The sequence below is a fragment of the Chiloscyllium punctatum genome, chromosome 5 (genome assembly GCF_047496795.1).
Source record: "Chiloscyllium punctatum isolate Juve2018m chromosome 5, sChiPun1.3, whole genome shotgun sequence".
NCBI lineage: Eukaryota > Metazoa > Chordata > Chondrichthyes > Orectolobiformes > Hemiscylliidae > Chiloscyllium > Chiloscyllium punctatum.
Window position 1 is genome coordinate 42,027,948 of NC_092743.1, and position 23,360 is coordinate 42,051,307.

Below are 23,360 nucleotides of genomic sequence, written 5' to 3' on the forward strand. Positions count from 1 at the left end.
ACGGAAAGAGACCCTTCGGTCGGACCTTTCCGACCAGATATCCCATCCCAATCTAGTCGTACCTGCCGGCACGCGGGCCATATCCCTCCAAACCCTTCCTATTCGTATAGCCACCCAGATGCCTTTTAAATATTGCAATTGCACTCGCCTCCGCCACTTCCTCTGGCAGCTCATTCCATACACGTACCACCCTCTGTGTGAAAAAGGTGCCCCTTAGTTCTCTTTCATATCTTTTCCCTCTCACCCTAAACCTCTGCCCTCTAGTGCTGGTCTCCCGCACCCCAGGGAAAAGACTTTCTCTCTTTATCCGATCTATACGCCTCATGATTTTATATCAACCATACAAATATCTCAGCAAGGGGCCCAGCAATCACTTCCTTAGCTTCCCCCAGACCTGATCAGGTCCTGGGCATTGATCCACTTGTACGCGCTTCAAGGCATCCAGCATTCCTCCTCTGCAATGTGGACAATTTTCAAGATGTCACCATCCATTTCCCTATATTCTATACTTCTCCCTACATTCTATCCTTTTCCACAGTAAACACTGATGCAAAATACTCGTTTAGTATCGGCCCAGCCTCTCCTGCGGCTCGGCACAAAGGCCGCTGTGCTGATCCTCGAGGGGCCCTATTCTCTCCCTAGTCACCCTTTTGTCCTTATAATGTATTTGCAAAAACCCTTTGGATTTTCCTTAACTCTATCTGCCAAAGCTATCTCAGGTCCCCTTTTTACCCTCCTGATTTCCCTACTGTCTTTACACTCTTGTACGGATTCACTCGATCTATCCTGTCTATACCTGACAAGTGCTTCCTTCTTTTCCTTAAGCAAACCCTCATTTTCTTAGGCTTTTTGGTAAACGGAAGCACCTCCCTTCTTGCCTGCATGGAGTGCTGAGCAAAGGATCTTAGTGCGCTGTGACGTGGCTCTCCAGTAGCGGAGCCATCGAGACAAAGAAGTGAAAGGCTTTGCCGAATGTTGCCTGCCAAGCGCAAGACATACCGGGCTTTGCCGAGCTCCTGACGCCACGGCTCTGCGGTACCGCGAGTGGGCCGTGTCTCTGCACGGGCCAGAGCCCAGCATGTAACGGGCGACGTGCGTGATTGTGGATTGAAAGCCGATATCCTGGCCTCACTGGAGCTGCAGCTTTCTGACGAGGGTTGCTCTGTGGCTCGCGGCACCTTGAAAACCGGCCTATTTGGGCACGCGGTATGAGCCTCGGCTGTCGGCTGGCCTTCTTAGCGCAGTAGGCAGCGCGTCAGTCTCATAATCTGAAGGTCCTGAGTTCAATCCTCAGAGAAGGCAAGACTGTGGCCTTTGTCACCGGACGTGTTTTCTTTCTCTCCGCGGGCAATAATAATTGCTTTGGACGGCTTCACGCCTGATTTGAACTGACCACACCAGAGCAAACGCGTTGCTGGAAGGTTTAACATCTGGGCGACACGTGCTCAACTTTTTTTTCTGCACAGCATTTTGGGAACTCACCATCGTGCTATCTGTGCAGCAGCAAAGACTGGAGCCACACGCAGGGTTCACGCGAGGGTCACACTGCTTGCGTCTCAAGCGTGTCCCCAGGAAAAGCACTGTGGAGAATGTGGGCATCGATCCCACTACCTCTCGCATGCTAAGCGAGCGCTCTACCATTTGAGCTAATTCCCCTACAACGTGCACTTGCTTAGCCCCCATGGTGCTTCGGAAGGATGAGCTGAGAGCAGCAGGCGATTTCCTCTCGAGATTGCACGCTGTATTCAACCAAACAACGCGACGCGACTATCGACACATCCGAGCAGCAGCAGCAGCACGTGCGCGAAGTCTTCTGGAAAACACAGTGCCGCCGAAAGAATCGCCAGCGAGACGCTCTGAGATTCCAGAATCCAAACGAACCGATCGGCGCCAGCAGTCACAACAAGTGTGAGGTAGCACTCGAGAGCGCTGTCTGACTGATTGGAGACTTGCGACACGTTCAAGTGAGTGCTGACTGACTGCGTGGATGTTGTGTTCCTCCAGAGGGCTCCCTGCTGCTCGTGGTTTGCAACTGCAGACGTCACAGCACACCAACAGGCAGACTTCTCTGAAGAAGAAGAAGGTGTATTTTGGAGAAAGAGAACACTTGGGGCTGTTACCAGACGAAAAAAGAGGGCTTCTCCTTCATCCTCGTGAGCTGCAGCCCTGCGGTCAGGTTCCGCAAAGTGCTGCTTTCAGATACACGCCAAGCAGGCCGAGATGCAAAGAGCAACCGCCACTCGTCTGAAGCAGCACCCGCGAGCCCTGTCTGACCGGTAGGGCCTTTCCTAAGTGCTGACCTGCTCGGATGCGTTGCTGTTCAACTTGTGCAACTGTGGAAGTGGCACACCCCGTGCAGGCCAGATTTCATGAAGAGGAAACGAAGAGAAGTCCACAGGCAGTTTTCCGACAGGAATGGAAGACTCCTTCGTCCGGACGTTGACATAGTAAGTTGTCATCGAGCAGTTTAGAGCGCCGCTTCGCGGGAAAACTTTGCTTGAAAGGAGTCATAGAGTCATAGAGATGTACGTCACGGAAAGAGACCCTTCGGTCGGACCTTTCCGACCAGATATCCCATCCCAATCTAGTCGTACCTGCCGGCACGCGGGCCATATCCCTCCAAACCCTTCCTATTCATATAGCCACCCAGATGCCTTTTAAATATTGCAATTGCACTCGCCTCCGCCACTTCCTCTGGCAGCTCATTCCATACACGTACCACCCTCTGTGTGAAAAAGGTGCCCCTTAGTTCTCTTTCATATCTTTTCCCTCTCACCCTAAACCTCTGCCCTCTAGTGCTGGTCTCCCGCACCCCAGGGAAAAGACTTTCTCTCTTTATCCGATCTATACGCCTCATGATTTTATATCAACCATACAAATATCTCAGCAAGGGGCCCAGCAATCACTTCCTTAGCTTCCCCCAGACCTGATCAGGTCCTGGGCATTGATCCACTTGTACGCGCTTCAAGGCATCCAGCATTCCTCCTCTGCAATGTGGACAATTTTCAAGATGTCACCATCCATTTCCCTATATTCTGTACTTCTCCCTACATTCTATCCTTTTCCACAGTAAACACTGATGCAAAATACTCGTTTAGTATCGGCCCAGCCTCTCCTGCGGCTCGGCACAAAGGCCGCTGTGCTGATCCTCGAGGGGCCCTATTCTCTCCCTAGTCACCCTTTTGTCCTTATAATGTATTTGCAAAAACCCTTTGGATTTTCCTTAACTCTATCTGCCAAAGCTATCTCAGGTCCCCTTTTTACCCTCCTGATTTCCCTACTGTCTTTACACTCTTGTACGGATTCACTCGATCTATCCTGTCTATACCTGACAAGTGCTTCCTTCTTTTCCTTAAGCAAACCCTCATTTTCTTAGGCTCTTTGGTAAACGGAAGCACCTCCCTTCTTGCCTGCATGGAGTGCTGAGCAAAGGATCTTAGTGCGCTGTGACGTGGCTCTCCAGTAGCGGAGCCATCGAGACAAAGAAGTGAAAGGCTTTGCCGAATGTTGCCTGCCAAGCGCAAGACATACCGGGCTTTGCCGAGCTCCTGACGCCACGGCTCTGCGGTACCGCGAGTGGGCCGTGTCTCTGCACGGGCCAGAGCCCAGCATGTAACGGGCGACGTGCGTGATTGTGGATTGAAAGCCGATATCCTGGCCTCACTGGAGCTGCAGCTTTCTGACGAGGGTTGCTCTGTGGCTCGCGGCACCTTGAAAACCGGCCTATTTGGGCACGCGGTATGAGCCTCGGCTGTCGGCTGGCCTTCTTAGCGCAGTAGGCAGCGCGTCAGTCTCATAATCTGAAGGTCCTGAGTTCAATCCTCAGAGAAGGCAAGACTGTGGCCTTTGTCACCGGACGTGTTTTCTTTCTCTCCGCGGGCAATAATATTTGCTTTGGACGGCTTCACGCCTGATTTGAACTGACCACACCAGAGCAAACGCGTTGCTGGAAGGTTTAACATCTGGGCGACACGTGCTCAACTTTTTTTTCTGCACAGCATTTTGGGAACTCACCATCGTGCTATCTGTGCAGCAGCAAAGACTGGAGCCACACGCAGGGTTCACGCGAGGGTCACACTGCTTGCGTCTCAAGCGTGTCCCCAGGAAAAGCACTGTGGAGAATGTGGGCATCGATCCCACTACCTCTCGCATGCTAAGCGAGCGCTCTACCATTTGAGCTAATTCCCCTACAACGTGCACTTGCTTAGCCCCCATGGTGCTTCGGAACGATGAGCTGAGAGCAGCAGGCGATTTCCTCTCGAGATTGCACGCTGTATTCAACCGAACAACGCGACGCGACTATCGACACATCCGAGCAGCAGCAGCAGCACGTGCGCGAAGTCTTCTGGAAAACACAGTGCCGCCGAAAGAATCGCCAGCGAGACGCTCTGAGATTCCAGAATCCAAACGAACCGATCGGCGCCAGCAGTCACAACAAGTGTGAGGTAGCACTCGAGAGCGCTGTCTGACTGATTGGAGACTTGCGACACGTTCAAGTGAGTGCTGACTGACTGCGTGGATGTTGTGTTCCTCCAGAGGGCTCCCTGCTGCTCGTGGTTTGCAACTGCAGACGTCACAGCACACCAACAGGCAGACTTCTCTGAAGAAGAAGAAGGTGTATTTTGGAGAAAGAGAACACTTGGGGCTGTTACCAGACGAAAAAAGAGGGCTTCTCCTTCATCCTCGTGAGCTGCAGCCCTGCGGTCAGGTTCCGCAAAGTGCTGCTTTCAGATACACGCCAAGCAGGCCGAGATGCAAAGAGCAACCGCCACTCGTCTGAAGCAGCACCCGCGAGCCCTGTCTGACCGGTAGGGCCTTTCCTAAGTGCTGACCTGCTCGGATGCGTTGCTGTTCAACTTGTGCAACTGTGGAAGTGGCACACCCCGTGCAGGCCAGATTTCATGAAGAGGAAACGAAGAGAAGTCCACAGGCAGTTTTCCGACAGGAATGGAAGACTCCTTCGTCCGGACGTTGACATAGTAAGTTGTCATCGAGCAGTTTAGAGCGCCGCTTCGCGGGAAAACTTTGCTTGAAAGGAGTCATAGAGTCATAGAGATGTACGTCACGGAAAGAGACCCTTCGGTCGGACCTTTCCGACCAGATATCCCATCCCAATCTAGTCGTACCTGCCGGCACGCGGGCCATATCCCTCCAAACCCTTCCTATTCATATAGCCACCCAGATGCCTTTTAAATATTGCAATTGCACTCGCCTCCGCCACTTCCTCTGGCAGCTCATTCCATACACGTACCACCCTCTGTGTGAAAAAGGTGCCCCTTAGTTCTCTTTCATATCTTTTCCCTCTCACCCTAAACCTCTGCCCTCTAGTGCTGGTCTCCCGCACCCCAGGGAAAAGACTTTCTCTCTTTATCCGATCTATACGCCTCATGATTTTATATCAACCATACAAATATCTCAGCAAGGGGCCCAGCAATCACTTCCTTAGCTTCCCCCAGACCTGATCAGGTCCTGGGCATTGATCCACTTGTACGCGCTTCAAGGCATCCAGCATTCCTCCTCTGCAATGTGGACAATTTTCAAGATGTCACCATCCATTTCCCTATATTCTGTACTTCTCCCTACATTCTATCCTTTTCCACAGTAAACACTGATGCAAAATACTCGTTTAGTATCGGCCCAGCCTCTCCTGCGGCTCGGCACAAAGGCCGCTGTGCTGATCCTCGAGGGGCCCTATTCTCTCCCTAGTCACCCTTTTGTCCTTATAATGTATTTGCAAAAACCCTTTGGATTTTCCTTAACTCTATCTGCCAAAGCTATCTCAGGTCCCCTTTTTACCCTCCTGATTTCCCTACTGTCTTTACACTCTTGTACGGATTCACTCGATCTATCCTGTCTATACCTGACAAGTGCTTCCTTCTTTTCCTTAAGCAAACCCTCATTTTCTTAGGCTCTTTGGTAAACGGAAGCACCTCCCTTCTTGCCTGCATGGAGTGCTGAGCAAAGGATCTTAGTGCGCTGTGACGTGGCTCTCCAGTAGCGGAGCCATCGAGACAAAGAAGTGAAAGGCTTTGCCGAATGTTGCCTGCCAAGCGCAAGACATACCGGGCTTTGCCGAGCTCCTGACGCCACGGCTCTGCGGTACCGCGAGTGGGCCGTGTCTCTGCACGGGCCAGAGCCCAGCATGTAACGGGCGACGTGCGTGATTGTGGATTGAAAGCCGATATCCTGGCCTCACTGGAGCTGCAGCTTTCTGACGAGGGTTGCTCTGTGGCTCGCGGCACCTTGAAAACCGGCCTATTTGGGCACGCGGTATGAGCCTCGGCTGTCGGCTGGCCTTCTTAGCGCAGTAGGCAGCGCGTCAGTCTCATAATCTGAAGGTCCTGAGTTCAATCCTCAGAGAAGGCAAGACTGTGGCCTTTGTCACCGGACGTGTTTTCTTTCTCTCCGCGGGCAATAATATTTGCTTTGGACGGCTTCACGCCTGATTTGAACTGACCACACCAGAGCAAACGCGTTGCTGGAAGGTTTAACATCTGGGCGACACGTGCTCAACTTTTTTTTCTGCACAGCATTTTGGGAACTCACCATCGTGCTATCTGTGCAGCAGCAAAGACTGGAGCCACACGCAGGGTTCACGCGAGGGTCACACTGCTTGCGTCTCAAGCGTGTCCCCAGGAAAAGCACTGTGGAGAATGTGGGCATCGATCCCACTACCTCTCGCATGCTAAGCGAGCGCTCTACCATTTGAGCTAATTCCCCTACAACGTGCACTTGCTTAGCCCCCATGGTGCTTCGGAACGATGAGCTGAGAGCAGCAGGCGATTTCCTCTCGAGATTGCACGCTGTATTCAACCGAACAACGCGACGCGACTATCGACACATCCGAGCAGCAGCAGCAGCACGTGCGCGAAGTCTTCTGGAAAACACAGTGCCGCCGAAAGAATCGCCAGCGAGACGCTCTGAGATTCCAGAATCCAAACGAACCGATCGGCGCCAGCAGTCACAACAAGTGTGAGGTAGCACTCGAGAGCGCTGTCTGACTGATTGGAGACTTGCGACACGTTCAAGTGAGTGCTGACTGACTGCGTGGATGTTGTGTTCCTCCAGAGGGCTCCCTGCTGCTCGTGGTTTGCAACTGCAGACGTCACAGCACACCAACAGGCAGACTTCTCTGAAGAAGAAGAAGGTGTATTTTGGAGAAAGAGAACACTTGGGGCTGTTACCAGACGAAAAAAGAGGGCTTCTCCTTCATCCTCGTGAGCTGCAGCCCTGCGGTCAGGTTCCGCAAAGTGCTGCTTTCAGATACACGCCAAGCAGGCCGAGATGCAAAGAGCAACCGCCACTCGTCTGAAGCAGCACCCGCGAGCCCTGTCTGACCGGTAGGGCCTTTCCTAAGTGCTGACCTGCTCGGATGCGTTGCTGTTCAACTTGTGCAACTGTGGAAGTGGCACACCCCGTGCAGGCCAGATTTCATGAAGAGGAAACGAAGAGAAGTCCACAGGCAGTTTTCCGACAGGAATGGAAGACTCCTTCGTCCGGACGTTGACATAGTAAGTTGTCATCGAGCAGTTTAGAGCGCCGCTTCGCGGGAAAACTTTGCTTGAAAGGAGTCATAGAGTCATAGAGATGTACGTCACGGAAAGAGACCCTTCGGTCGGACCTTTCCGACCAGATATCCCATCCCAATCTAGTCGTACCTGCCGGCACGCGGGCCATATCCCTCCAAACCCTTCCTATTCATATAGCCACCCAGATGCCTTTTAAATATTGCAATTGCACTCGCCTCCGCCACTTCCTCTGGCAGCTCATTCCATACACGTACCACCCTCTGTGTGAAAAAGGTGCCCCTTAGTTCTCTTTCATATCTTTTCCCTCTCACCCTAAACCTCTGCCCTCTAGTGCTGGTCTCCCGCACCCCAGGGAAAAGACTTTCTCTCTTTATCCGATCTATACGCCTCATGATTTTATATCAACCATACAAATATCTCAGCAAGGGGCCCAGCAATCACTTCCTTAGCTTCCCCCAGACCTGATCAGGTCCTGGGCATTGATCCACTTGTACGCGCTTCAAGGCATCCAGCATTCCTCCTCTGCAATGTGGACAATTTTCAAGATGTCACCATCCATTTCCCTATATTCTATACTTCTCCCTACATTCTATCCTTTTCCACAGTAAACACTGATGCAAAATACTCGTTTAGTATCGGCCCAGCCTCTCCTGCGGCTCGGCACAAAGGCCGCTGTGCTGATCCTCGAGGGGCCCTATTCTCTCCCTAGTCACCCTTTTGTCCTTATAATGTATTTGCAAAAACCCTTTGGATTTTCCTTAACTCTATCTGCCAAAGCTATCTCAGGTCCCCTTTTTACCCTCCTGATTTCCCTACTGTCTTTACACTCTTGTACGGATTCACTCGATCTATCCTGTCTATACCTGACAAGTGCTTCCTTCTTTTCCTTAAGCAAACCCTCATTTTCTTAGGCTCTTTGGTAAACGGAAGCACCTCCCTTCTTGCCTGCATGGAGTGCTGAGCAAAGGATCTTAGTGCGCTGTGACGTGGCTCTCCAGTAGCGGAGCCATCGAGACAAAGAAGTGAAAGGCTTTGCCGAATGTTGCCTGCCAAGCGCAAGACATACCGGGCTTTGCCGAGCTCCTGACGCCACGGCTCTGCGGTACCGCGAGTGGGCCGTGTCTCTGCACGGGCCAGAGCCCAGCATGTAACGGGCGACGTGCGTGATTGTGGATTGAAAGCCGATATCCTGGCCTCACTGGAGCTGCAGCTTTCTGACGAGGGTTGCTCTGTGGCTCGCGGCACCTTGAAAACCGGCCTATTTGGGCACGCGGTATGAGCCTCGGCTGTCGGCTGGCCTTCTTAGCGCAGTAGGCAGCGCGTCAGTCTCATAATCTGAAGGTCCTGAGTTCAATCCTCAGAGAAGGCAAGACTGTGGCCTTTGTCACCGGACGTGTTTTCTTTCTCTCCGCGGGCAATAATAATTGCTTTGGACGGCTTCACGCCTGATTTGAACTGACCACACCAGAGCAAACGCGTTGCTGGAAGGTTTAACATCTGGGCGACACGTGCTCAACTTTTTTTTCTGCACAGCATTTTGGGAACTCACCATCGTGCTATCTGTGCAGCAGCAAAGACTGGAGCCACACGCAGGGTTCACGCGAGGGTCACACTGCTTGCGTCTCAAGCGTGTCCCCAGGAAAAGCACTGTGGAGAATGTGGGCATCGATCCCACTACCTCTCGCATGCTAAGCGAGCGCTCTACCATTTGAGCTAATTCCCCTACAACGTGCACTTGCTTAGCCCCCATGGTGCTTCGGAACGATGAGCTGAGAGCAGCAGGCGATTTCCTCTCGAGATTGCACGCTGTATTCAACCGAACAACGCGACGCGACCATCGACACATCCGAGCAGCAGCAGCAGCACGTGCGCGAAGTCTTCTGGAAAACACAGTGCCGCCGAAAGAATCGCCAGCGAGACGCTCTGAGATTCCAGAATCCAAACGAACCGATCGGCGCCAGCAGTCACAACAAGTGTGAGGTAGCACTCGAGAGCGCTGTCTGACTGATTGGAGACTTGCGACACGTTCAAGTGAGTGCTGACTGACTGCGTGGATGTTGTGTTCCTCCAGAGGGCTCCCTGCTGCTCGTGGTTTGCAACTGCAGACGTCACAGCACACCAACAGGCAGACTTCTCTGAAGAAGAAGAAGGTGTATTTTGGAGAAAGAGAACACTTGGGGCTGTTACCAGACGAAAAAAGAGGGCTTCTCCTTCATCCTCGTGAGCTGCAGCCCTGCGGTCAGGTTCCGCAAAGTGCTGCTTTCAGATACACGCCAAGCAGGCCGAGATGCAAAGAGCAACCGCCACTCGTCTGAAGCAGCACCCGCGAGCCCTGTCTGACCGGTAGGGCCTTTCCTAAGTGCTGACCTGCTCGGATGCGTTGCTGTTCAACTTGTGCAACTGTGGAAGTGGCACACCCCGTGCAGGCCAGATTTCATGAAGAGGAAACGAAGAGAAGTCCACAGGCAGTTTTCCGACAGGAATGGAAGACTCCTTCGTCCGGACGTTGACATAGTAAGTTGTCATCGAGCAGTTTAGAGCGCCGCTTCGCGGGAAAACTTTGCTTGAAAGGAGTCATAGAGTCATAGAGATGTACGTCACGGAAAGAGACCCTTCGGTCGGACCTTTCCGACCAGATATCCCATCCCAATCTAGTCGTACCTGCCGGCACGCGGGCCATATCCCTCCAAACCCTTCCTATTCATATAGCCACCCAGATGCCTTTTAAATATTGCAATTGCACTCGCCTCCGCCACTTCCTCTGGCAGCTCATTCCATACACGTACCACCCTCTGTGTGAAAAAGGTGCCCCTTAGTTCTCTTTCATATCTTTTCCCTCTCACCCTAAACCTCTGCCCTCTAGTGCTGGTCTCCCGCACCCCAGGGAAAAGACTTTCTCTCTTTATCCGATCTATACGCCTCATGATTTTATATCAACCATACAAATATCTCAGCAAGGGGCCCAGCAATCACTTCCTTAGCTTCCCCCAGACCTGATCAGGTCCTGGGCATTGATCCACTTGTACGCGCTTCAAGGCATCCAGCATTCCTCCTCTGCAATGTGGACAATTTTCAAGATGTCACCATCCATTTCCCTATATTCTGTACTTCTCCCTACATTCTATCCTTTTCCACAGTAAACACTGATGCAAAATACTCGTTTAGTATCGGCCCAGCCTCTCCTGCGGCTCGGCACAAAGGCCGCTGTGCTGATCCTCGAGGGGCCCTATTCTCTCCCTAGTCACCCTTTTGTCCTTATAATGTATTTGCAAAAACCCTTTGGATTTTCCTTAACTCTATCTGCCAAAGCTATCTCAGGTCCCCTTTTTACCCTCCTGATTTCCCTACTGTCTTTACACTCTTGTACGGATTCACTCGATCTATCCTGTCTATACCTGACAAGTGCTTCCTTCTTTTCCTTAAGCAAACCCTCATTTTCTTAGGCTCTTTGGTAAACGGAAGCACCTCCCTTCTTGCCTGCATGGAGTGCTGAGCAAAGGATCTTAGTGCGCTGTGACGTGACTCTCCAGTAGCGGAGCCATCGAGACAAAGAAGTGAAAGGCTTTGCCGAATGTTGCCTGCCAAGCGCAAGACATACCGGGCTTTGCCGAGCTCCTGACGCCACGGCTCTGCGGTACCGCGAGTGGGCCGTGTCTCTGCACGGGCCAGAGCCCAGCATGTAACGGGCGACGTGCGTGATTGTGGATTGAAAGCCGATATCCTGGCCTCACTGGAGCTGCAGCTTTCTGACGAGGGTTGCTCTGTGGCTCGCGGCACCTTGAAAACCGGCCTATTTGGGCACGCGGTATGAGCCTCGGCTGTCGGCTGGCCTTCTTAGCGCAGTAGGCAGCGCGTCAGTCTCATAATCTGAAGGTCCTGAGTTCAATCCTCAGAGAAGGCAAGACTGTGGCCTTTGTCACCGGACGTGTTTTCTTTCTCTCCGCGGGCAATAATAATTGCTTTGGACGGCTTCACGCCTGATTTGAACTGACCACACCAGAGCAAACGCGTTGCTGGAAGGTTTAACATCTGGGCGACACGTGCTCAACTTTTTTTTCTGCACAGCATTTTGGGAACTCACCATCGTGCTATCTGTGCAGCAGCAAAGACTGGAGCCACACGCAGGGTTCACGCGAGGGTCACACTGCTTGCGTCTCAAGCGTGTCCCCAGGAAAAGCACTGTGGAGAATGTGGGCATCGATCCCACTACCTCTCGCATGCTAAGCGAGCGCTCTACCATTTGAGCTAATTCCCCTACAACGTGCACTTGCTTAGCCCCCATGGTGCTTCGGAACGATGAGCTGAGAGCAGCAGGCGATTTCCTCTCGAGATTGCACGCTGTATTCAACCGAACAACGCGACGCGACTATCGACACATCCGAGCAGCAGCAGCAGCACGTGCGCGAAGTCTTCTGGAAAACACAGTGCCGCCGAAAGAATCGCCAGCGAGACGCTCTGAGATTCCAGAATCCAAACGAACCGATCGGCGCCAGCAGTCACAACAAGTGTGAGGTAGCACTCGAGAGCGCTGTCTGACTGATTGGAGACTTGCGACACGTTCAAGTGAGTGCTGACTGACTGCGTGGATGTTGTGTTCCTCCAGAGGGCTCCCTGCTGCTCGTGGTTTGCAACTGCAGACGTCACAGCACACCAACAGGCAGACTTCTCTGAAGAAGAAGAAGGTGTATTTTGGAGAAAGAGAACACTTGGGGCTGTTACCAGACGAAAAAAGAGGGCTTCTCCTTCATCCTCGTGAGCTGCAGCCCTGCGGTCAGGTTCCGCAAAGTGCTGCTTTCAGATACACGCCAAGCAGGCCGAGATGCAAAGAGCAACCGCCACTCGTCTGAAGCAGCACCCGCGAGCCCTGTCTGACCGGTAGGGCCTTTCCTAAGTGCTGACCTGCTCGGATGCGTTGCTGTTCAACTTGTGCAACTGTGGAAGTGGCACACCCCGTGCAGGCCAGATTTCATGAAGAGGAAACGAAGAGAAGTCCACAGGCAGTTTTCCGACAGGAATGGAAGACTCCTTCGTCCGGACGTTGACATAGTAAGTTGTCATCGAGCAGTTTAGAGCGCCGCTTCGCGGGAAAACTTTGCTTGAAAGGAGTCATAGAGTCATAGAGATGTACGTCACGGAAAGAGACCCTTCGGTCGGACCTTTCCGACCAGATATCCCATCCCAATCTAGTCGTACCTGCCGGCACGCGGGCCATATCCCTCCAAACCCTTCCTATTCATATAGCCACCCAGATGCCTTTTAAATATTGCAATTGCACTCGCCTCCGCCACTTCCTCTGGCAGCTCATTCCATACACGTACCACCCTCTGTGTGAAAAAGGTGCCCCTTAGTTCTCTTTCATATCTTTTCCCTCTCACCCTAAACCTCTGCCCTCTAGTGCTGGTCTCCCGCACCCCAGGGAAAAGACTTTCTCTCTTTATCCGATCTATACGCCTCATGATTTTATATCAACCATACAAATATCTCAGCAAGGGGCCCAGCAATCACTTCCTTAGCTTCCCCCAGACCTGATCAGGTCCTGGGCATTGATCCACTTGTACGCGCTTCAAGGCATCCAGCATTCCTCCTCTGCAATGTGGACAATTTTCAAGATGTCACCATCCATTTCCCTATATTCTGTACTTCTCCCTACATTCTATCCTTTTCCACAGTAAACACTGATGCAAAATACTCGTTTAGTATCGGCCCAGCCTCTCCTGCGGCTCGGCACAAAGGCCGCTGTGCTGATCCTCGAGGGGCCCTATTCTCTCCCTAGTCACCCTTTTGTCCTTATAATGTATTTGCAAAAACCCTTTGGATTTTCCTTAACTCTATCTGCCAAAGCTATCTCAGGTCCCCTTTTTACCCTCCTGATTTCCCTACTGTCTTTACACTCTTGTACGGATTCACTCGATCTATCCTGTCTATACCTGACAAGTGCTTCCTTCTTTTCCTTCAGCAAACCCTCATTTTCTTAGGCTCTTTGGTAAACGGAAGCACCTCCCTTCTTGCCTGCATGGAGTGCTGAGCAAAGGATCTTAGTGCGCTGTGACGTGGCTCTCCAGTAGCGGAGCCATCGAGACAAAGAAGTGAAAGGCTTTGCCGAATGTTGCCTGCCAAGCGCAAGACATACCGGGCTTTGCCGAGCTCCTGACGCCACGGCTCTGCGGTACCGCGAGTGGGCCGTGTCTCTGCACGGGCCAGAGCCCAGCATGTAACGGGCGACGTGCGTGATTGTGGATTGAAAGCCGATATCCTGGCCTCACTGGAGCTGCAGCTTTCTGACGAGGGTTGCTCTGTGGCTCGCGGCACCTTGAAAACCGGCCTATTTGGGCACGCGGTATGAGCCTCGGCTGTCGGCTGGCCTTCTTAGCGCAGTAGGCAGCGCGTCAGTCTCATAATCTGAAGGTCCTGAGTTCAATCCTCAGAGAAGGCAAGACTGTGGCCTTTGTCACCGGACGTGTTTTCTTTCTCTCCGCGGGCAATAATAATTGCTTTGGACGGCTTCACGCCTGATTTGAACTGACCACACCAGAGCAAACGCGTTGCTGGAAGGTTTAACATCTGGGCGACACGTGCTCAACTTTTTTTTCTGCACAGCATTTTGGGAACTCACCATCGTGCTATCTGTGCAGCAGCAAAGACTGGAGCCACACGCAGGGTTCACGCGAGGGTCACACTGCTTGCGTCTCAAGCGTGTCCCCAGGAAAAGCACTGTGGAGAATGTGGGCATCGATCCCACTACCTCTCGCATGCTAAGCGAGCGCTCTACCATTTGAGTTAATTCCCCTACAACGTGCACTTGCTTAGCCCCCATGGTGCTTCGGAACGATGAGCTGAGAGCAGCAGGCGATTTCCTCTCGAGATTGCACGCTGTATTCAACCGAACAACGCGACGCGACCATCGACACATCCGAGCAGCAGCAGCAGCACGTGCGCGAAGTCTTCTGGAAAACACAGTGCCGCCGAAAGAATCGCCAGCGAGACGCTCTGAGATTCCAGAATCCAAACGAACCGATCGGCGCCAGCAGTCACAACAAGTGTGAGGTAGCACTCGAGAGCGCTGTCTGACTGATTGGAGACTTGCGACACGTTCAAGTGAGTGCTGACTGACTGCGTGGATGTTGTGTTCCTCCAGAGGGCTCCCTGCTGCTCGTGGTTTGCAACTGCAGACGTCACAGCACACCAACAGGCAGACTTCTCTGAAGAAGAAGAAGGTGTATTTTGGAGAAAGAGAACACTTGGGGCTGTTACCAGACGAAAAAAGAGGGCTTCTCCTTCATCCTCGTGAGCTGCAGCCCTGCGGTCAGGTTCCGCAAAGTGCTGCTTTCAGATACACGCCAAGCAGGCCGAGATGCAAAGAGCAACCGCCACTCGTCTGAAGCAGCACCCGCGAGCCCTGTCTGACCGGTAGGGCCTTTCCTAAGTGCTGACCTGCTCGGATGCGTTGCTGTTCAACTTGTGCAACTGTGGAAGTGGCACACCCCGTGCAGGCCAGATTTCATGAAGAGGAAACGAAGAGAAGTCCACAGGCAGTTTTCCGACAGGAATGGAAGACTCCTTCGTCCGGACGTTGACATAGTAAGTTGTCATCGAGCAGTTTAGAGCGCCGCTTCGCGGGAAAACTTTGCTTGAAAGGAGTCATAGAGTCATAGAGATGTACGTCACGGAAAGAGACCCTTCGGTCGGACCTTTCCGACCAGATATCCCATCCCAATCTAGTCGTACCTGCCGGCACGCGGGCCATATCCCTCCAAACCCTTCCTATTCATATAGCCACCCAGATGCCTTTTAAATATTGCAATTGCACTCGCCTCCGCCACTTCCTCTGGCAGCTCATTCCATACACGTACCACCCTCTGTGTGAAAAAGGTGCCCCTTAGTTCTCTTTCATATCTTTTCCCTCTCACCCTAAACCTCTGCCCTCTAGTGCTGGTCTCCCGCACCCCAGGGAAAAGACTTTCTCTCTTTATCCGATCTATACGCCTCATGATTTTATATCAACCATACAAATATCTCAGCAAGGGGCCCAGCAATCACTTCCTTAGCTTCCCCCAGACCTGATCAGGTCCTGGGCATTGATCCACTTGTACGCGCTTCAAGGCATCCAGCATTCCTCCTCTGCAATGTGGACAATTTTCAAGATGTCACCATCCATTTCCCTATATTCTATACTTCTCCCTACATTCTATCCTTTTCCACAGTAAACACTGATGCAAAATACTCGTTTAGTATCGGCCCAGCCTCTCCTGCGGCTCGGCACAAAGGCCGCTGTGCTGATCCTCGAGGGGCCCTATTCTCTCCCTAGTCACCCTTTTGTCCTTATAATGTATTTGCAAAAACCCTTTGGATTTTCCTTAACTCTATCTGCCAAAGCTATCTCAGGTCCCCTTTTTACCCTCCTGATTTCCCTACTGTCTTTACACTCTTGTACGGATTCACTCGATCTATCCTGTCTATACCTGACAAGTGCTTCCTTCTTTTCCTTAAGCAAACCCTCATTTTCTTAGGCTCTTTGGTAAACGGAAGCACCTCCCTTCTTGCCTGCATGGAGTGCTGAGCAAAGGATCTTAGTGCGCTGTGACGTGGCTCTCCAGTAGCGGAGCCATCGAGACAAAGAAGTGAAAGGCTTTGCCGAATGTTGCCTGCCAAGCGCAAGACATACCGGGCTTTGCCGAGCTCCTGACGCCACGGCTCTGCGGTACCGCGAGTGGGCCGTGTCTCTGCACGGGCCAGAGCCCAGCATGTAACGGGCGACGTGCGTGATTGTGGATTGAAAGCCGATATCCTGGCCTCACTGGAGCTGCAGCTTTCTGACGAGGGTTGCTCTGTGGCTCGCGGCACCTTGAAAACCGGCCTATTTGGGCACGCGGTATGAGCCTCGGCTGTCGGCTGGCCTTCTTAGCGCAGTAGGCAGCGCGTCAGTCTCATAATCTGAAGGTCCTGAGTTCAATCCTCAGAGAAGGCAAGACTGTGGCCTTTGTCACCGGACGTGTTTTCTTTCTCTCCGCGGGCAATAATATTTGCTTTGGACGGCTTCACGCCTGATTTGAACTGACCACACCAGAGCAAACGCGTTGCTGGAAGGTTTAACATCTGGGCGACACGTGCTCAACTTTTTTTTCTGCACAGCATTTTGGGAACTCACCATCGTGCTATCTGTGCAGCAGCAAAGACTGGAGCCACACGCAGGGTTCACGCGAGGGTCACACTGCTTGCGTCTCAAGCGTGTCCCCAGGAAAAGCACTGTGGAGAATGTGGGCATCGATCCCACTACCTCTCGCATGCTAAGCGAGCGTTCTACCATTTGAGCTAATTCCCCTACAACGTGCACTTGCTTAGCCCCCATGGTGCTTCGGAACGATGAGCTGAGAGCAGCAGGCGATTTCCTCTCGAGATTGCACGCTGTATTCAACCGAACAACGCGACGCGACCATCGACACATCCGAGCAGCAGCAGCAGCACGTGCGCGAAGTCTTCTGGAAAACACAGTGCCGCCGAAAGAATCGCCAGCGAGACGCTCTGAGATTCCAGAATCCAAACGAACCGATCGGCGCCAGCAGTCACAACAAGTGTGAGGTAGCACTCGAGAGCGCTGTCTGACTGATTGGAGACTTGCGACACGTTCAAGTGAGTGCTGACTGACTGCGTGGATGTTGTGTTCCTCCAGAGGGCTCCCTGCTGCTCGTGGTTTGCAACTGCAGACGTCACAGCACACCAACAGGCAGACTTCTCTGAAGAAGAAGAAGGTGTATTTTGGAGAAAGAGAACACTTGGGGCTGTTACCAGACGAAAAAAGAGGGCTTCTCCTTCATCCTCGTGAGCTGCAGCCCTGCGGTCAGGTTCCGCAAAGTGCTGCTTTCAGATACACGCCAAGCAGGCCGAGATGCAAAGAGCAACCGCCACTCGTCTGAAGCAGCACCCGCGAGCCCTGTCTGACCGGTAGGGCCTTTCCTAAGTGCTGACCTGCTCGGATGCGTTGCTGTTCAACTTGTGCAACTGTGGAAGTGGCACACCCCGTGCAGGCCAGATTTCATGAAGAGGAAACGAAGAGAAGTCCACAGGCAGTTTTCCGACAGGAATGGAAGACTCCTTCGTCCGGACGTTGACATAGTAAGTTGTCATCGAGCAGTTTAGAGCGCCGCTTCGCGGGAAAACTTTGCTTGAAAGGAGTCATAGAGTCATAGAGATGTACGTCACGGAAAGAGACCCTTCGGTCGGACCTTTCCGACCAGATATCCCATCCCAATCTAGTCGTACCTGCCGGCACGCGGGCCATATCCCTCCAAACCCTTCCTATTCATATAGCCACCCAGATGCCTTTTAAATATTGCAATTGCACTCGCCTCCGCCACTTCCTCTGGCAGCTCATTCCATACACGTACCACCCTCTGTGTGAAAAAGGTGCCCCTTAGTTCTCTTTCATATCTTTTCCCTCTCACCCTAAACCTCTGCCCTCTAGTGCTGGTCTCCCGCACCCCAGGGAAAAGACTTTCTCTCTTTATCCGATCTATACGCCTCATGATTTTATATCAACCATACAAATATCTCAGCAAGGGGCCCAGCAATCACTTCCTTAGCTTCCCCCAGACCTGATCAGGTCCTGGGCATTGATCCACTTGTACGCGCTTCAAGGCATCCAGCATTCCTCCTCTGCAATGTGGACAATTTTCAAGATGTCACCATCCATTTCCCTATATTCTATACTTCTCCCTACATTCTATCCTTTTCCACAGTAAACACTGATGCAAAATACTCGTTTAGTATCGGCCCAGCCTCTCCTGCGGCTCGGCACAAAGGCCGCTGTGCTGATCCTCGAGGGGCCCTATTCTCTCCCTAGTCACCCTTTTGTCCTTATAATGTATTTGCAAAAACCCTTTGGATTTTCCTTAACTCTATCTGCCAAAGCTATCTCAGGTCCCCTTTTTACCCTCCTGATTTCCCTACTGTCTTTACACTCTTGTACGGATTCACTCGATCTATCCTGTCTATACCTGACAAGTGCTTCCTTCTTTTCCTTAAGCAAACCCTCATTTTCTTAGGCTCTTTGGTAAACGGAAGCACCTCCCTTCTTGCCTGCATGGAGTGCTGAGCAAAGGATCTTAGTGCGCTGTGACGTGGCTCTCCAGTAGCGGAGCCATCGAGACAAAGAAGTGAAAGGCTTTGCCGAATGTTGCCTGCCAAGCGCAAGACATACCGGGCTTTGCCGAGCTCCTGACGCCACGGCTCTGCGGTACCGCGAGTGGGCCGTGTCTCTGCACGGGCCAGAGCCCAGCATGTAACGGGCGACGTGCGTGATTGTGGATTGAAAGCCGATATCCTGGCCTCACTGGAGCTGCAGCTTTCTGACGAGGGTTGCTCTGTGGCTCGCGGCACCTTGAAAACCGGCCTATTTGGGCACGCGGTATGAGCCTCGGCTGTCGGCTGGCCTTCTTAGCGCAGTAGGCAGCGCGTCAGTCTCATAATCTGAAGGTCCTGAGTTCAATCCTCAGAGAAGGCAAGACTGTGGCCTTTGTCACCGGACGTGTTTTCTTTCTCTCCGCGGGCAATAATATTTGCTTTGGACGGCTTCACGCCTGATTTGAACTGACCACACCAGAGCAAACGCGTTGCTGGAAGGTTTAACATCTGGGCGACACGTGCTCAACTTTTTTTTCTGCACAGCATTTTGGGAACTCACCATCGTGCTATCTGTGCAGCAGCAAAGACTGGAGCCACACGCAGGGTTCACGCGAGGGTCACACTGCTTGCGTCTCAAGCGTGTCCCCAGGAAAAGCACTGTGGAGAATGTGGGCATCGATCCCACTACCTCTCGCATGCTAAGCGAGCGTTCTACCATTTGAGCTAATTCCCCTACAACGTGCACTTGCTTAGCCCCCATGGTGCTTCGGAACGATGAGCTGAGAGCAGCAGGCGATTTCCTCTCGAGATTGCACGCTGTATTCAACCGAACAACGCGACGCGACCATCGACACATCCGAGCAGCAGCAGCAGCACGTGCGCGAAGTCTTCTGGAAAACACAGTGCCGCCGAAAGAATCGCCAGCGAGACGCTCTGAGATTCCAGAATCCAAACGAACCGATCGGCGCCAGCAGTCACAACAAGTGTGAGGTAGCACTCGAGAGCGCTGTCTGACTGATTGGAGACTTGCGACACGTTCAAGTGAGTGCTGACTGACTGCGTGGATGTTGTGTTCCTCCAGAGGGCTCCCTGCTGCTCGTGGTTTGCAACTGCAGACGTCACAGCACACCAACAGGCAGACTTCTCTGAAGAAGAAGAAGGTGTATTTTGGAGAAAGAGAACACTTGGGGCTGTTACCAGACGAAAAAAGAGGGCTTCTCCTTCATCCTCGTGAGCTGCAGCCCTGCGGTCAGGTTCCGCAAAGTGCTGCTTTCAGATACACGCCAAGCAGGCCGAGATGCAAAGAGCAACCGCCACTCGTCTGAAGCAGCACCCGCGAGCCCTGTCTGACCGGTAGGGCCTTTCCTAAGTGCTGACCTGCTCGGATGCGTTGCTGTTCAACTTGTGCAACTGTGGAAGTGGCACACCCCGTGCAGGCCAGATTTCATGAAGAGGAAACGAAGAGAAGTCCACAGGCAGTTTTCCGACAGGAATGGAAGACTCCTTCGTCCGGACGTTGACATAGTAAGTTGTCATCGAGCAGTTTAGAGCGCCGCTTCGCGGGAAAACTTTGCTTGAAAGGAGTCATAGAGTCATAGAGATGTACGTCACGGAAAGAGACCCTTCGGTCGGACCTTTCCGACCAGATATCCCATCCCAATCTAGTCGTACCTGCCGGCACGCGGGCCATATCCCTCCAAACCCTTCCTATTCATATAGCCACCCAGATGCCTTTTAAATATTGCAATTGCACTCGCCTCCGCCACTTCCTCTGGCAGCTCATTCCATACACGTACCACCCTCTGTGTGAAAAAGGTGCCCCTTAGTTCTCTTTCATATCTTTTCCCTCTCACCCTAAACCTCTGCCCTCTAGTGCTGGTCTCCCGCACCCCAGGGAAAAGACTTTCTCTCTTTATCCGATCTATACGCCTCATGATTTTATATCAACCATACAAATATCTCAGCAAGGGGCCCAGCAATCACTTCCTTAGCTTCCCCCAGACCTGATCAGGTCCTGGGCATTGATCCACTTGTACGCGCTTCAAGGCATCCAGCATTCCTCCTCTGCAATGTGGACAATTTTCAAGATGTCACCATCCATTTCCCTATATTCTGTACTTCTCCCTACATTCTATCCTTTTCCACAGTAAACACTGATGCAAAATACTCGTTTAGTATCGGCCCAGCCTCTCCTGCGGCTCGGCACAAAGGCCGCTGTGCTGATCCTCGAGGGGCCCTATTCTCTCCCTAGTCACCCTTTTGTCCTTATAATGTATTTGCAAAAACCCTTTGGATTTTCCTTAACTCTATCTGCCAAAGCTATCTCAGGTCCCCTTTTTACCCTCCTGATTTCCCTACTGTCTTTACACTCTTGTACGGATTCACTCGATCTATCCTGTCTATACCTGACAAGTGCTTCCTTCTTTTCCTTAAGCAAACCCTCATTTTCTTAGGCTCTTTGGTAAACGGAAGCACCTCCCTTCTTGCCTGCATGGAGTGCTGAGCAAAGGATCTTAGTGCGCTGTGACGTGGCTCTCCAGTAGCGGAGCCATCGAGACAAAGAAGTGAAAGGCTTTGCCGAATGTTGCCTGCCAAGCGCAAGACATACCGGGCTTTGCCGAGCTCCTGACGCCACGGCTCTGCGGTACCGCGAGTGGGCCGTGTCTCTGCACGGGCCAGAGCCCAGCATGTAACGGGCGACGTGCGTGATTGTGGATTGAAAGCCGATATCCTGGCCTCACTGGAGCTGCAGCTTTCTGACGAGGGTTGCTCTGTGGCTCGCGGCACCTTGAAAACCGGCCTATTTGGGCACGCGGTATGAGCCTCGGCTGTCGGCTGGCCTTCTTAGCGCAGTAGGCAGCGCGTCAGTCTCATAATCTGAAGGTCCTGAGTTCAATCCTCAGAGAAGGCAAGACTGTGGCCTTTGTCACCGGACGTGTTTTCTTTCTCTCCGCGGGCAATAATAATTGCTTTGGACGGCTTCACGCCTGATTTGAACTGACCACACCAGAGCAAACGCGTTGCTGGAAGGTTTAACATCTGGGCGACACGTGCTCAACTTTTTTTTCTGCACAGCATTTTGGGAACTCACCATCGTGCTATCTGTGCAGCAGCAAAGACTGGAGCCACACGCAGGGTTCACGCGAGGGTCACACTGCTTGCGTCTCAAGCGTGTCCCCAGGAAAAGCACTGTGGAGAATGTGGGCATCGATCCCACTACCTCTCGCATGCTAAGCGAGCGCTCTACCATTTGAGCTAATTCCCCTACAACGTGCACTTGCTTAGCCCCCATGGTGCTTCGGAACGATGAGCTGAGAGCAGCAGGCGATTTCCTCTCGAGATTGCACGCTGTATTCAACCGAACAACGCGACGCGACTATCGACACATCCGAGCAGCAGCAGCAGCACGTGCGCGAAGTCTTCTGGAAAACACAGTGCCGCCGAAAGAATCGCCAGCGAGACGCTCTGAGATTCCAGAATCCAAACGAACCGATCGGCGCCAGCAGTCACAACAAGTGTGAGGTAGCACTCGAGAGCGCTGTCTGACTGATTGGAGACTTGCGACACGTTCAAGTGAGTGCTGACTGACTGCGTGGATGTTGTGTTCCTCCAGAGCCAAGGTAAACCGAGGCAAGAGCGAGGCCATGCTCTTCGGGAACTGGGCCGACCAATCCTCTATCCCCTTCACCGTCAGGACTGACCACCTGAAGGTGCTGGGTATTTGGTTCGGGGGGGCTGGGGCGTGCGCCAAGACCTGGGAGGAGCGGATCAGGAAGATGAGACAGAAACTAGGCAGATGGGGGCAACGGTCGCTCTCCATCGCGGGAAAAAACCTGGTCATCAGGTGTGAGGTACTCTCAGTATTGCTATATGTGGCACAGGTCTGGCCTATCCCCAGGACCTGTGCCGCCGCAGTCACCCGGGCCATCTTCCAATTCATTTGGAGATCAAAGATGGACCGGGTCCGAAGAGACTCTATGTACAAAGACCGGTGCAATGGGGGAAAAAACACGCCCAATGCCACCCTCACCCTGATGGCCACCTTTGTGTGTGGCTGCATCAAGCTGTGCGTGGATCCCCGGTACGCAAACACCAAGTGTCACTACGTACTGAGGTTCTACCTGTCCCCGGTGTTGCGAAGGATGGGCCTGGCCTCGCTGCCGCGGAACGCTCCGAGTAGTTGGACCGTTCCGTATCACCTGTCCTTCGTGGAGAAATTTATGAGGAAAAACACCTTTGACCACAAGTCCATCAGGAAGTGGTCAGCACGTAGCGTCCTTGAGACCCTTCGGGAAAAGGAGAGGGCGGATCCTGTCGAGCGGTTCCCTGAGCAGACTGTCAAAGCCATTTGGCAGAATGCCTCATCGCCAGAACTTTCCAACAAGCACCAAGACGTGGCTTGGCTGGTGGTGAGAAGGGCTCTGCCTGTGAGATCCTTTATGCACGCCCGGACTCTCTGCCGCACCGCACGCTGCCCTCGAAGTGGCTGCGGGGGGGACGAGACTGTCACACACCTCCTTCTGGAATGTGCCTATGCAGAGGAAGTCTGGAGAGGAATGCAGTGGTGCTTGTCGAGGTTCGTCCCGAGCAGCGCCGTGACGCGGGACTCCGTGCTCTACGGCCTGTTCCCCGGGACTCACACCGAGACGAACATTAACTGCGCCTGGAGGATCATCAACTCGGTGAAGGACGCTCTCTGGGCGGTCCGAAACC

General features: G+C 52.7%; 15 non-coding genes across 15 annotated transcripts; 9 read left to right on the top strand and 6 right to left on the bottom strand.

Moving 5' to 3' along the window:
* Window positions 1-1,229: 1,229 nt before the first annotated feature.
* Window positions 1,230-1,302, top strand: trnam-cau (transfer RNA methionine (anticodon CAU)). Its single transcript has one exon. It is a non-coding gene; the product is annotated as a tRNA-Met (tRNA).
* Window positions 1,303-1,583: 281 nt separating this feature from the next.
* Window positions 1,584-1,656, bottom strand: trnaa-agc (transfer RNA alanine (anticodon AGC)). The gene has a single exon. It is a non-coding gene; the product is annotated as a tRNA-Ala (tRNA).
* Window positions 1,657-3,761: 2,105 nt separating this feature from the next.
* On the top strand, window positions 3,762-3,834 carry trnam-cau (transfer RNA methionine (anticodon CAU)). Its single transcript has one exon. It is a non-coding gene; the product is annotated as a tRNA-Met (tRNA).
* A 281-nt stretch (window positions 3,835-4,115) lies between these two features.
* trnaa-agc (transfer RNA alanine (anticodon AGC)) lies at window positions 4,116-4,188 on the bottom strand. The gene has a single exon. It is a non-coding gene; the product is annotated as a tRNA-Ala (tRNA).
* A 2,105-nt stretch (window positions 4,189-6,293) lies between these two features.
* trnam-cau (transfer RNA methionine (anticodon CAU)) lies at window positions 6,294-6,366 on the top strand. Its single transcript has one exon. It is a non-coding gene; the product is annotated as a tRNA-Met (tRNA).
* Window positions 6,367-6,647: 281 nt separating this feature from the next.
* Window positions 6,648-6,720, bottom strand: trnaa-agc (transfer RNA alanine (anticodon AGC)). The gene has a single exon. It is a non-coding gene; the product is annotated as a tRNA-Ala (tRNA).
* A 2,105-nt stretch (window positions 6,721-8,825) lies between these two features.
* Window positions 8,826-8,898, top strand: trnam-cau (transfer RNA methionine (anticodon CAU)). Its single transcript has one exon. It is a non-coding gene; the product is annotated as a tRNA-Met (tRNA).
* A 281-nt stretch (window positions 8,899-9,179) lies between these two features.
* Window positions 9,180-9,252, bottom strand: trnaa-agc (transfer RNA alanine (anticodon AGC)). Its single transcript has one exon. It is a non-coding gene; the product is annotated as a tRNA-Ala (tRNA).
* Window positions 9,253-11,357: 2,105 nt separating this feature from the next.
* trnam-cau (transfer RNA methionine (anticodon CAU)) lies at window positions 11,358-11,430 on the top strand. The gene has a single exon. It is a non-coding gene; the product is annotated as a tRNA-Met (tRNA).
* Window positions 11,431-11,711: 281 nt separating this feature from the next.
* On the bottom strand, window positions 11,712-11,784 carry trnaa-agc (transfer RNA alanine (anticodon AGC)). The gene has a single exon. It is a non-coding gene; the product is annotated as a tRNA-Ala (tRNA).
* A 2,105-nt stretch (window positions 11,785-13,889) lies between these two features.
* On the top strand, window positions 13,890-13,962 carry trnam-cau (transfer RNA methionine (anticodon CAU)). Its single transcript has one exon. It is a non-coding gene; the product is annotated as a tRNA-Met (tRNA).
* A 2,459-nt stretch (window positions 13,963-16,421) lies between these two features.
* trnam-cau (transfer RNA methionine (anticodon CAU)) lies at window positions 16,422-16,494 on the top strand. The gene has a single exon. It is a non-coding gene; the product is annotated as a tRNA-Met (tRNA).
* A 2,459-nt stretch (window positions 16,495-18,953) lies between these two features.
* Window positions 18,954-19,026, top strand: trnam-cau (transfer RNA methionine (anticodon CAU)). Its single transcript has one exon. It is a non-coding gene; the product is annotated as a tRNA-Met (tRNA).
* Window positions 19,027-21,485: 2,459 nt separating this feature from the next.
* On the top strand, window positions 21,486-21,558 carry trnam-cau (transfer RNA methionine (anticodon CAU)). Its single transcript has one exon. It is a non-coding gene; the product is annotated as a tRNA-Met (tRNA).
* Window positions 21,559-21,839: 281 nt separating this feature from the next.
* Window positions 21,840-21,912, bottom strand: trnaa-agc (transfer RNA alanine (anticodon AGC)). The gene has a single exon. It is a non-coding gene; the product is annotated as a tRNA-Ala (tRNA).
* Between the last annotated feature and the right edge of the window lie 1,448 nt (window positions 21,913-23,360).